Raw genomic sequence first — 13699 nt, forward strand, 5'->3', positions numbered from 1 at the left:
TCGCAGTCCTGCGGATTCTTATTTCAGCAGGCTGGAAAGATACGGTAGCACCCTCCTTCCAGATGTGGATGGCCAGATTGCTGGGGATTCACAATATCGAAGCTTCCCTATACGAGCTTAAGGGTAGGAAAAAGCGTGAAATGGGGTTGAATATTTGGGCCCCTATTAAGAGATGGAGGAAGTCTGGCGCCTAGAGTTGTTAGTATGTGTATGTAAGAATATGTATTTATGCATATATCATATTTGCAATGTCTATATATCTATACTACTATAATAAAGTAGTAACTTTCAGGCTTTGAGGCGGGTAAACTCGCGATCCACAGCGCCAATCTACACACCCGATACACCGTTGAAATCGGCAGGGTGTGTAAATGGTTATAGGCTATATACATTAAAAAAATAAACCTTATTTAAAAAATTAATATTTTTTTAAAAAGTATTCCGTCCTAAGTAGCGCCGGCCGCGACGTGCGTGGTCACGTCAGGAGCGGCGTCAGAGCGGCATCCGAGAAGCGGTGGACATGGCGCGGGGGAGGAGCGGTGACATCAGGAACAGCGGACAGCGGTGGTACCAGCAGCAGAGAGGCGGACATGGCGCGGGGGAGGAGCGGCGGCGGACAGGCGGTGAGGAGCAGAGCAGCGAGGACCGGACCGACGGCTGAGGTAAGGCTTGGGGACAATGTAGGGGCAGGCGGGTGTCGGCCCAGGCGCGGGACGGGGCAGGCGAGGCAACGGTGAGGAGCATAGCAATGTCGGAGCAGGCGGGGGTCAGGGCAGGCGAGGCAACGGTAAGGAGCAGTGCTGTCGGGGCAGGTGGGTGTTGGGCCAGGCGGGGGACGGGGCAGGCGAGGCAACGGTGAGGAGCAGAGCAATGTCGGGGCAGGCGGGGGCTTGGGGAAGCCTGAAAGCTTCCGGACAAGGTCGGGGCGGGCTGCTAGTGTATATATAAAATTGTTATATATTCTGAAAAATGCAGGGTGATCCCCGGTTAATTTCATATCGATATCACGTAAATCTGGACTTGCTTTAAAACTATTTATTCTGGAATATTCCAGCAATATTTGAATTTTAAAAAGTATTTATTGCGATTTGTACCAGGTATTTGAAATAAAAAAAATAAAATTAAAAAAAAGGATGTGTGGACCTGGTTACACGCCAAAAGGACTGACTCCTACCCTTCCCATGGACTCGACTGCATGGAGAATGGTTGACGCTCAGTATTGCTGGAGGTTCCTCTGGACGTTAAATGGCTACTCCTGCGGGTTACTGGTGAAATCCTGTGGGCCAAATATTTGGGGGTCTGGCTGCAGCTGACTGCAGGCGTCGCTAAGCTAAATACTGCGAGAACCCTCCAAAGATAGCAGACTGGAAGTGGACTTGGATTGGTGCTAGAAGGTAGAGAAAGCAATCTACAAAGGTAGAGGTTGCTCAAAAAAGTGGGAAAAAGTGTGGGGGGGCTGGCATGAGTGTAACGGGTATGGTTAAAGGGAGAATTTGGGGAGGGCCCCCAAGGGAACTGCGGTCACAGATGAAGATGTGTGCATTCTGAAGGTTACTGGGCCGTAAAAGCGCCACTCTTGAATTCCGGAGAAACACCTACTCTGTCCTGTAATAAAACATTGATGGATTGATGCTTACAGACTATCAATTTTTTTCTCCACTCTATGGTGTACGAAGCTTACTTTTTTAAATAAAAAGAATTTTTTAAATAAAAAAAGAGACTGGATGATGCCCAACCCTGCGGAAGAAAGCAGAGATTCATCAAGGCCCGACCCACTCAGGATTAGGTGGCAGAGGAACAAGCAAGGGCGGTGAAAGAGGCCTCACAACACTGCACAAACCCATTTGCCCTACTACAGATGGAATAGCCCTAGGCGTGTGGCTCAGATACAGGTGTCTCTTGGCCCTTGACAGCTGGTGTCCACCGGGGCCCGAAAATCACTCCATGGTCCAAAGATGACTTGTACTGAGCATTCATCTGGGTCCCCTGGGTTTTTACCCACAGACCTCGCCCACAAGGGTCACTGGGCATTGCCAAGGTAAGCCACTGTAATTTTTGTGGGCTGGATGTGGAGACCACTGAATCGGGCTCACGCCACAGACATGCTGAGCTCTGAATTTTCCATACTCCACAAATGCTCCAAAGCGGACATTTGTTGCCCATTAAACAGTTTTCCTAATTTTTGGTTATTACTTGAGGGCATATGGGTGGGGACTCGAATGTCACCTAATCTGCGGGGTGGGCAATTGTTATGTTGTATTTGTTGTTTTATGTTTGTTATCATGGAGCCTTTGTATGTAGTTGAGCATTTCTGGTGTGCACATTGGTGGTGGCGAAGGTTACGTTGTGCTGGAATGAGCAGTGTAGATCATGAGGCATAGGCAGCATTGGCACACCAGTTCATTGTTTGGGACACGTATTACCATTACACGTCATGGGCACACGCACAGACAGTCTTTCCATAGTACAGTATGATGACAGCTAAGACCTCCTAGCCTCAATAGTATTTTTACTAAATACCACTACGCACAAGCACTTTATTTATTTTTAACGCTTGTTAGGTAGCACAAATAACTGAAATAAAAAATCTCTCAATGCATTTCACTGTGTTCAAACAAAATGAAGAAATACTGTTTGTTTTATAACCCAGAATTTAGGATGATCAAATGTATATTTATGATCGTATCCTCTTTTATCCATACTTATTTTATTCTTTTATGTTGCTTTTTAAGTCGAAATAAAGCTTGTGATGATGACTATGTGTTGCAAGGATTCTGCTCATACACAGAACTGTGCACGGAGACCCAGGACCTCAGTGAATTGTGGTGGACGAAAAAACTCACCTCAGTACCTAGAACCCCCTAACAGACTAGCATCAGTGTCTCATTAGCTCTTTGTCCTATAGCAAAGGTACCAATGATTAGACAACCCAGAACATGCAACTTAGGATACACTCAGGAACAGCGGGAATCAAGAACATTCTTTTGTTATATTCTCATACCAGTCCAGAACATGGGTAAGAAATAGACACTATAAAGTTTAAAATATTTATTTTAACGACCTGCTCTAAGATGCAGTATTTTTGCTAACAAAAATAGGCATACGATTAAAAATAATACGTCAGCATTGTTACAATTCCATAAAACACTAAAGGAGAAATCATATTATAATGATTGTGGAAACACGTCCTATAGTGCCTTGTATGCCACCCTCCCTAGCTAGGAGCTATGTTTTATATAATATTAGAAGGTCTCTTAGGCTTGAATGGGGAACCCCATACTTCCAAGATCAATAGAGATGTATCACATCAGGATCTGCAAACGCACTCTCTCTCTGGAAACGGATTTTCTACAAGTGTCTAAATCATGCATGCAGTGTGATATTAAAGACGCCAGAATTTCAGCTAGCTGCAGCTGCGTGAAGTTATGTCTAGAGCATCAGCCCGAACAACACCTAACATTGTTATAATAACCTTGGAGGCTTCAGCACTCACTGTGCAGACTAAGGTCGATAGGTAAGTCTAGGGATATTAAAAAACAAGCCATTCTCATGTGAAGAATTTCACGCAGCCTAACTTACAAAAACAGTTACATGTAGTGTTGTGTGCAAAAGCAGCAAAAGGGTAAAATGGTGTTTAAACTTCTAATAAGCCTATTCTAACATAGCAATGAGCGCAAGCAGGCCCCTGCCTTCACTACACCCTCCCTTGATCAGAACAAGCAACAGAAGGTAGGGCAATTTGGAACGCAGAGTTCAAGGTCGAGTGAGACAGAACCAAGTTCAAAATTTGCCAAACTGGACAATTGGGAGTAAAATTCCGAATTAGTAACCACATAAACTTTTTTTACACGCCACCAAGCAGGGGCTGTATAGTGTCCAAAGCACGAAACGTGAATAGAGTGAAAAATGAAGGTAAAAATCACGAGCCCAGTACAAGTTTGAAGCTGGAATCATGTCACTTCAATCCAAAAGCGTATAGGCACAGTACATTGCAACTGCTTCCAAGAGGAAGTCATTGTTCTCATCCGAAAACATTTCAGCCCTCCAATTCAATAATGGGAAGGAACACACATGTTCTTCGTCAGCCGGAGCCTCTAGCACAATCAGAGGACAACTCGGGTGTTCTTAAGATAACTGCGTGTCAGAAAGCCATGGGCAGCAGTCCATATATTCCAATTACCTAGGACTCCATGTGCTGCTGCGCAGGCCATAATTCCAATACCAGAACAGTCTAACTCATGAGAAACTAAGGGACTCATTAGTAGATCATAATCCGGGTTAGGAGACACGTGTTTCAGAGACACAAATCCAGAGCCCATTCAAAACTGCAATCCAGGCAATGGAAGACAGGCTGCACGCACGTAAAGTACGAAAACCGGAAAAATCCATACGCCACACTCAGAGTAGGCACCGGTAACGCTCCATAGTTCTCAAGCATCCGATTACGAAGCTGGAGCAGCCGGGGCAGGTTATCGTGTAACACAGATTGTGCAGCCATTTTTGGGCAAGCAAATTAACAGCAGTACACCGGCAGCCGAGGCAAGAATTAACGGTAAACCGCTGAAGAGACTGGAAAAAATAGAATGAAAAAATACCGGTATCACACCAAATATAGTTTGGAATGAGGTCACAAGGACAGAACTTACAATTTTAAAAAAGTGCGCCAACCTTGTGGTCGACGAGGCATTGAAGATAGTGTGAATCAAGGCATCGAAATGCAGGTGAAGATCCGTATTCAAAAGGGCATGCGCCTCGGTGCAAGTGAAAAAACAAATGTTTCACGCGAAGAAGTAAGGGCGACTTCTTTTGAGACAAAAGAGCCCTTATTCAACTCATCTTGTTGAACTCTGCATTCAAGGACGGAATGGAAGACCAGATGGATACATCGAGCTTCCCATGCGGAGGAGGGAACAGCACATTTTTGCAACAAACTACACGTTGGGAGACAGTCACAATGTATGGAATCCCTGCCAGCATAGCACAGCAATCTTCATTATTTTAAAGCAAATAACTACCGTTTGCTAGCAACGTGAAAGTCGGAGAAATGGCGGGAACAGGATTTCCTTTTAAAATGCAAGCTAAATTTGGTGCATCAGAATTGCAAGAGCCGTGCAATTAGATATTCCTGCAAACCAATGAGTGATCAGGTATTGAAGTGCAATCTTCACCCTTCAAATAAACTTCTTCACCCTCCCTCAGGCACCTATAGGTGAATGGCAGAGACCAAACTTCATGCAGATAAGCGCTGCCCAGTGGTTCATATCTGCCTTTGCCATAGTGTTTCATACATGAATCAAATTTAAATAGTGGAAAAGGCAATGTTATTAACCCATGAATGAGCCATACAGCTGAATTATATTCGGCCACAGAAAATGGTAAAGGTTCCAATTTTTTTTAAATGCCACCAAGCAGGGGCTGTATAGTTTACAAAGCACGAAATGTAAATAGAGTGAAAAATGAAGGTAAAAATCACGAGCCCAGTACAAGTTTGAAGCTGGAATCATGTCACTTCAATCCAAAAGCGTATAGGCACAGTACTTTGCAACTGCCTCCAAGAGGAAGTCATTGTTCTCATCCGAAAACATTTCAGCCCTCCAATTCAAAAATTGGGAAGGAACACACATGTTCTTCGACAGCCGGAGCCTCTAGCACAATCAGAGGACAACTCGAGTGTTCTTCAAGATAACTGCATGTCAGAAAGCCTTGGGCAGCAGTCCATATATTCCAATTACCTAGGACTAGGAATATGCATAAGTGAATATGCAGCATCCTTCATAGACATGAATTGTTGTTTCAAAGTCAGATTAAATGGTAAAAATAGCGAGGAGGTATTCATGTAGTCCCAAGGCACTTTACCAGCCTTTAACGTTTGTAATGTCCAAGCAAATTGCATAATGGAACGTAATTGATTTTGACCATGATACCAAACAGACAATTCATCCTTTACGATATCAACAACAGAAAAAAACAATATTATTCAATGCGTAAATTCAGGAAGAAAGGGTATTAATGCTGTTATGAACAACTGCAAGCACTTTTTCCAAATTTACCTGGTCGGTTGTACGTAATCTAGAAGCTGCTTCAATTTGAGATAGTTTCCAAACTTCTTTGTAAACCGCATATAACCCAAAAAGCCATCTTTTCGACCTCTCTGATGCAGAGCATTTAACAAAATCATTCAATTCAACATCTTAATTTAATTTGGGTAAATGGAGTTTAACTGACACTAAGGTCGAATGTTTAAGCCAATTATGACATAATTTGCCCACCGAATAGGTACTAACAATATGGTCACTTTCAATTCGGGGATCCCCCCTTATCTGTGTATAGCCAGGGGCCAGACCCAGGAAACGATGTTGGCATACATCAGAATTGCTTTGCCATAACAACCAACCTTGGGAATAAAAACTGGAAATGTTAAAAGACAAATTTAGCAACAGAGACTGTAATTCACTAAGGGACAACTCAGTGTGATTGTATCATGTAGGGTATTCTCCCAAATCAGGAAGAGAAGGAGCATTTAATTTTTTAGAGTAGCCAATCCAAAGCAAGTGGTTTGTGAAATAGTCAAATTCAAAAACAACATATGGTTCGGGATGAGGCATGCACGATGCAAAGCTTCAGTGCCCTGTACCTGCCAACTTTTAGAACCCCAAACAGATTTAAGATCCATAGTGTCTTTCCACAGTTCATGGCCCCCTATTGCTAATTGGTCAAGAAAGGACTTAGAATATAGTAATTTAGTATGGGTGAGTCTAACTTTGGAAGAGGACTTAGCAGTCATCTTAAAATTAAATGAGTCAGGATTAGACTAATTAAAATCAGTAAAATATGTAAACTTTTTCAAAAGCGATTTTGAGCTGCCTTCAACAGCAGCTGGACAATGTTCCCATTGTGTGTAATTAACCACATTTCTAAATGTGTTTGCTTTGTGCAGAAAATAATTGCCATAATGTTTTTAGCAAAATAAATCAGCATAATTGGCTGAGTCCAAATTCAAATCTTCGGCATCAAAAGCAGCATAATATTTTAAATCAGAAAACAGAGCCTCTAGGGTCTGGACATCCCAATCATCAGAGCATATATTTTGTTTAACCACATCTCCTATTGAAACACGTAGTACATTGGGAACATTTATTACCTCAGTGGGGCCGTGTATCTGAAATTTAACAGCATCCCATACAATCCCATCTAACATAGGCCAAGCTGTGATGTTAACAAAGTCTGGTCCCTCTTCATGATGTGAGATGAGGAGTGGGGTGCCAAAGTTCCATCAATTAGTCTAATTGAAGTTCTTTCTTTAACATAGTGTCCATTTACAAAACTGAAAAAATATACCACAAATCCAATTGACATCAACAAAAAAATAGAAAAAAGCACCAGCCAAATGTAAATCCATGGGGGTATCAAAAAATGTTTTTTAAACCAAACAGCAAAAATCGAAATTTTCAATGGGGACTTTGATGTAGTAGAGTCAGTGTCAAATGAAAAGCGTGACTGGTTAACTGAAGATGTTTGCAAATCAGGCATCAACAAATCTGTGGGATAGGTATACTCAGTATCATCAAGGGGATCACCAGCCGGTGGATTCAATAAAGGATTTGGTACTGTATGCATCTCGATGGCAACGTCAGGCCTAGTGGTACTAGCCAGAGGCTAAACAGAATTTCTCAGCATTGCTGGACAAGAGACCGCTGGAGTCATACTAAGAAGAATCGGCCACTCGCTGTCATTTGACATTGTCAATGTACCTGTTTTCCTTGAGACCAGGAAGTGGAGGTAAAATGACTGTTCTCATACCCTGCACGCCAAGCACAGGAACTGGTGCACGATAAGAGGGGCTGAACTCCTTCTTGTTCTCCACCTTTTCACAGACCAGGTCACCGACTCAGGGAGCCAGCTAACTACCGGAATCTGAAGAGCAGCATCAGATGTACAGGTCAAGTGTTCCTTTGCAAGACTGTCTCTGGTCTTTTGTAGGTTCTGTAAAACAGCAGAATGTTTATCAACGTCAAAGGATGCAGCAGACGCCGCCATGTCTAAACCCTCAAGGTCCGGAACAAACATTTTGATGCCAAAGAGCATTTCGTATGGGGTCCGCCCACTTAGAGACCTTCTAGGGAGATTATAAGTGCACGCTGAACGCTATAGACATGGGCTAGCCAGTTACGGCCTGTACCTAAAACCTTTGCTGTGAAGGATTACTTTAAGTCACAGTTCATCCGCTCCACAACGCTATTGCCCTCAGGCCTGTATGGAGGCGAAAATTCAACTTGGACCCCCAATGAAGGCATGGCATCCTTGTATGCCATAGAGGCGAACTGTTAGAAAGGGCAGTCCCAGAGGCCAGGCACTGCTCCGTGACCCACCTCTCCTGCCAATAATGCCGAGCCTTAACGAGAGGTCCTCACCGGGGAGGACTTCGAGTATCGAATCGTACACACTGAGATCAAACCACACTTACGAACGGACACCACACTGTAGGTTTTCAGTATCAAGTTCTTTATGAACAGAAAAAGGAATCAGCACTCTTATTTACAAGCGATCAAGGGATCGTAAAGTCTCAAGGATTTGGGTAAAGGGTAGCGGGACAGTCTTAGTCTTTAGGCCAGTACGAAGCGTACCCTGTGCACAGCTCTCAATCCTCGAGCCGGGGGGATACGGAAGATGATGGTCGTACTGGTTGTCCTACTCACTTTAGGTCGGCTCAGTTCGGGTTGGTAGCGTCGATAGTCCAGCCGGACCAGAGTACTCATCGAGCCGCGACGAAGTCAGCAGGGCTCGATCTGGAGGATAGTTCTTGAGGAGCCGCGACCACGTCAGCAGGGCTCAGGATACTTGATGAAGGTCGTTAAGGTTCAAGATCGAGCCGCGACGAGGTCAGCAGGGCTCCGGTGTTCGAGTTCCGTAGTACGAGGATGAGCCGCGACAGCGTCAGCAGGGCTCGAAGAGTTCCAAAGTTCAGTTTTCCCCAAGGGTAAGCCGCGATCAGATCAGCAGGGCTCTCTTGTCCAGGATACAACTGCCCGCTAGTTCTTGGGCGGGCCTTGATATAGTCCAGTGACCCTTTGATGTCCGGACCCTCGCAGGCAGAGGTCTTAGGCCTTGGGGCTGGCCGTTGGTGAGGTCCGGCGGTTGGCCCTTTGATCTCTTTGAAGATGCGTGCGGGAATTCCCAGACGCCCAGCAGGATCCAGAGCCAGCACTCAGGGAGGCCAGAGGTGCGATCGAAACCGGCTCCCAGGGGAAGGCCAGAGGTGTGACAGAACCCAGTCTCTCAGGGGAAGCCGGAGGTGCAATCGAAACTCTCTGTCTTATCTCACTCGGGGAACCCTCACCCTCTCAGCTGGGGCTGGCGCGTCTGGAGCCTAAGTTTCGCTGGGGCTGGGGTCAGGCTAGACTAAGGCAGACAGGGATCTCAGGCAGGGAAATGGCTGCCGGTGGGCTTGTGGGGCTTTGCAGGTTCGGGGCGCGCGGGGCCGGGAAGGAGGTCGGGGGTATGCTGGGCCTGGTCGTCGCTGTTTGGGAGGACATGGACAGGACAACCAGGGGTTTTTGGGTGCAGGGCTAGGCTAACGGGGTACTGAGGGACAGGGGGGAAACCACGCCACGAGGCCAGGTCCAACAAGAACGCTAGTCCCTGTCCGAATGAAAGGTGCCACATACAAAAATTCCCACAAAGATACGCAAATCCCTTATGACAGTGCGGGCATCAGCACTCCTTTGTGGCCACACCCAAACAAAGCGTGTGCACGAATCATCTGAAACTAAGATGTACTTATACGCAGTATAAGAGGAGAAAGGACCCCAGTGATCTAAATAAACACACCCACGCGGTTTATTCGATATGTACAACTGTGTCTGGGGCGGGCGTGCAGCAGTTGAAGGTTTAATCTGCTGGCATATATCACAATGAAGGACATAAACACACATCTGTTTGTACAATCCATGCCACCAGTAACACTGTTGTAAGAGAGATACAGTAGCTGGCACACCGGTGTGAGCCGAGGCCATGCCCTCCTGAGCTGCTGTTATCAAGGCTTGCCTGCGGTCCACGTTGGGAATCAACCTGTCACCAACGTTGTTAATTCTCACATAAGGAACTTTATCAGGACTTAAAAGATAAAGGTATTTAGAAGGGAAACCTACAGGGTAATTACCTCCCTTCTCTGTTGAAGCAATAGCTACCAAGATGTCATCATCAATCTTACTTTTGGAAGGTGTAACTGCTGCTACTACATACGTCGCAACTGCGGTCTTGGCTGCCTCATCAGCAAGACAGTTACCAACAGCGTGTACCCCCAGGTGTTGGTGACCAAGAGTATGAATCACAAACACGAGTGGTAGCCGTCCTTTAAGTTCGGCCACTCGAACCCATAGCATTTTGTGTTTAATAGTGCTACCTTTGGAATCACAATAGTCATTCTGAGTCCCAAAACATAAATGTTCATTGTAAGACTGAATACCGTAGTAAGAGTCACTCACAATAAGAGTAGTCACACAAGGGTCAGCGTACTCCAGCGCAAGCACCAGAACACGTAGCTCTGCCAATTGGGTGGTACAGTCCACTAATGTCTGTGTGTGCACAACATCGGACTTGAACTCTCCATTCACCATAGTACCAACCACTATTGCGCAGACTGCTGAATACGCATGCTTTGAAACCGTCGCCGGTTGCGCCGATCCGACTGTGTAGCTGATACAATGGAAATTCTAAAGCGGGCGCATGGTCAGAGGAGCCGGATAAACAAATTCATACTGCAAGTACTCCTGAGTTTGCAAAGAGGAATCAAAGACAAACGTGACATCCGGAGACGTCAAGGATGTGGCCCATTGTATCCAACGTGGATGCAAAGCTTTGGAATTCGGTAAATTGGCCTTCATCACTGCCTCCAGGGCAGGATACGGTGTGACAACCAACATGCGTTTCCCCTGAGACAGCGTACGTTCCTTAAGAATCGCCATCTGCACTGCAGTTAAAACTTTCTCGACAGTGGAAAATCACATTTCAGCCGAAGTGTACAAGTGTGACTTGTAAGCATTAGGGACTGTGGTACCCTCATTAAAGTCAGGTACGTGAAACCTGCCGCTCCAGGCACAATTTCTATTACCAAGTTGGTGTGGTTATCATGAATCAGGAAGTATTTAGATTTAAGAAGATGAAAGTTGTCAGGTATGCTACGCAGGATCCAGTTGTTGCATATAAGGGTCCACCTCCTGATGTCACCAACACCCCAACATATAAATACAGGGTGTTCGAATCATCAAGCGAGGGAAGGGAAAGGGAAGAGGACAGCAGGGAAAAGGACCTGAAACAACACAAATACAAGGTAATAAAACAAGCACGGATTAAATGGCTACACTCAGGTGATCTCACTATAGTCAGCCATACCTGTTGTGTGTTATGTATTCCTTGCAAGATCCTATAATGTTTCAACATCTACCTTTTCCCTGGACAAATCATAGTCATAAATCAAGCATCATAAAAAGATATCCATGGACCTCACTTCAATAAGGGTACCACTCTGATAAATCTGGTATAATCCTTATATAGCATAGGTTATCCACCTTGTCTTCACAAAAGCACATGAAATATAGAAAGCAAAGTATCCGAAAACATTATGACAGTACATGGTTAATTGCACCACATTGCTGTACCATTTCTAACCATTTGTGCAATGGAAAATTGTCTGGTGATAGTTCTTTTTTCTTTCCAGAGAACCATCCGGTTTCATATGAACAGAAGAAAATACGGTAACGCGTGGTTACCCTCACCACCGCGCTCCACTTTTCTGATGAACCCCAAGGTCTTTGAGTATACGGTGGCGCGTGGTTTGCAATCACCACCGCGCTCCGCATATGAGGAATGGAGGAGAATACAGCAACGCGAGGTTTGCAATCACCACCAAGCTCCGCTTCTCATGCCGCCAGTAATCCTGAACACCCAACTATCTAACGGGAACTTGTGGTTAATGACACCACCACGTTCCGCTCTAACCTCCAGATACGGGCGAGGAACAACACAGTACAAAACCCGGTAGCGCGTGGTTTACATACTCACAGCGCTCTGCGCAGAAGCCAGAACCAAACGTTCACCTCTATCTCCGGTGAACACGGACCTCTTCCGCGGTCCCGCCAAGCAGTCAGTAAACACTCGGGAATCCAACAGTAGGAGCAAGAACGCTGACCGGACGCATCAGCAACCAAGGAAGGAATTATGCGCATCCGGTACAGCGCGACTTTCCCCTAAGTACCGCCTCCCGCCTGGCATCATGGGAAATGTAGTTCTAGCTATTAGGCAGACGCATACGATCCAGATCCTGACAGTAGGCCCCTCTCCCTAGCGCCTCCTAGGGCCGGGCTTACCAGGAAACCGCACATGAATGGAACGCACAGCCGCAGGGGCATGCACATTGTCACACGGTTCCCAAGAGTCATCCTCGGCAGAATAACCCTTCCACGAGACCAAATACCACAACACACCCCTCCTCCATTTGGAATCACGAATACTCTTCACCTCATACTCCAAACCCCCATCACACAAGACATGCGGAGGAGCCCGACGCCTGTCTGACAAAGCCGGCTTTAACAGACTACAATGAAACACAGAGTGAATCCGGAGAGAATGAGGCAGATTAAGCTTAAAAGCCACAGGATTAATCTTTTTCACAATGACGTAAGGCCCAATGTAGCGTGGATGGAATACACTACGTATCTTGAAACGTATGTTCTTGGTAGAGAGCCACACCCTGTCACCCACTTGATAGTTGGGCCCATCGACACGATGACCATCCGCCCAGCGTTTGTAATCCTGTTTAGCCTTAAGTAAGTGTTTAGTGATTTGTCGATGGACGGCATGCAGTTTCTTCATCCTACCCATAACAGCTGGCTGATCAGACACACCATAAGGGTTGCGGACGGGTAGAATACAGGCATTAAAACCGTAGGTAGCGTAAAAAGGAGACACATCCACAGAACTATGCCACGCATAACACTGAAGATATTTTTTCAAATTTTGATTTAATCTTTCGGTTTGCCCATCAGTCTGTGGATGAAAACTCGTGGACAGTGTGGAAGAGATCAGTAAGGCCTGACACCAATATTTCCAGAACCTGGCTATAAATTGTGGGCCCCTGTCTGACACTATCACTTCTGGTAATCCATGCAGACGTATGATGTTTAATAACACCAGTTGAGCTGTTTGTCCAGCGTTAGGAAGGTTGACACATGGAATTAAATGACCCAATTTGGTGAAGCTATCAATGACAACCAGAATAGTCGTTTTGCCCTGATCAAGAGGTAACCCAGTAAGGAAATCCAGGCTGATATTTTGCCATGGTTTACGAGGAGTAGGCATTGGCATCAATTTCCCTTTCCTCTTAGTGGTGACATTTTTCGATCTGGCACAGATATCACACTGAGCAACCCAAGACGAAACATCCTTTTTTAATGTTTTCCACCAGAAATGCCTTTGTAACAAATGAACTGTCTTAAGCACTCCTTGATGACCTGCCATATGAGTATCATGACACCAACTGAAAGCCTTTTTTTGCAACCCCAAGGAGGGCAAAAACAGTTTGTTGCTCACGAACAGAAGTCCCTGTTTCATGTTTCTGTCTTCTTCCTCCTGAACCCACAACTCCCAAGCGGTTTTGGTCTTTGCATCCCTAAAAGTGTTCAAGAAATCCTCCGCACCTAAT

This window comes from Lissotriton vulgaris, chromosome 1_2, assembly GCF_964263255.1.
Source record: "Lissotriton vulgaris chromosome 1_2, aLisVul1.2, whole genome shotgun sequence".
Classification (NCBI taxonomy): domain Eukaryota; kingdom Metazoa; phylum Chordata; class Amphibia; order Caudata; family Salamandridae; genus Lissotriton; species Lissotriton vulgaris.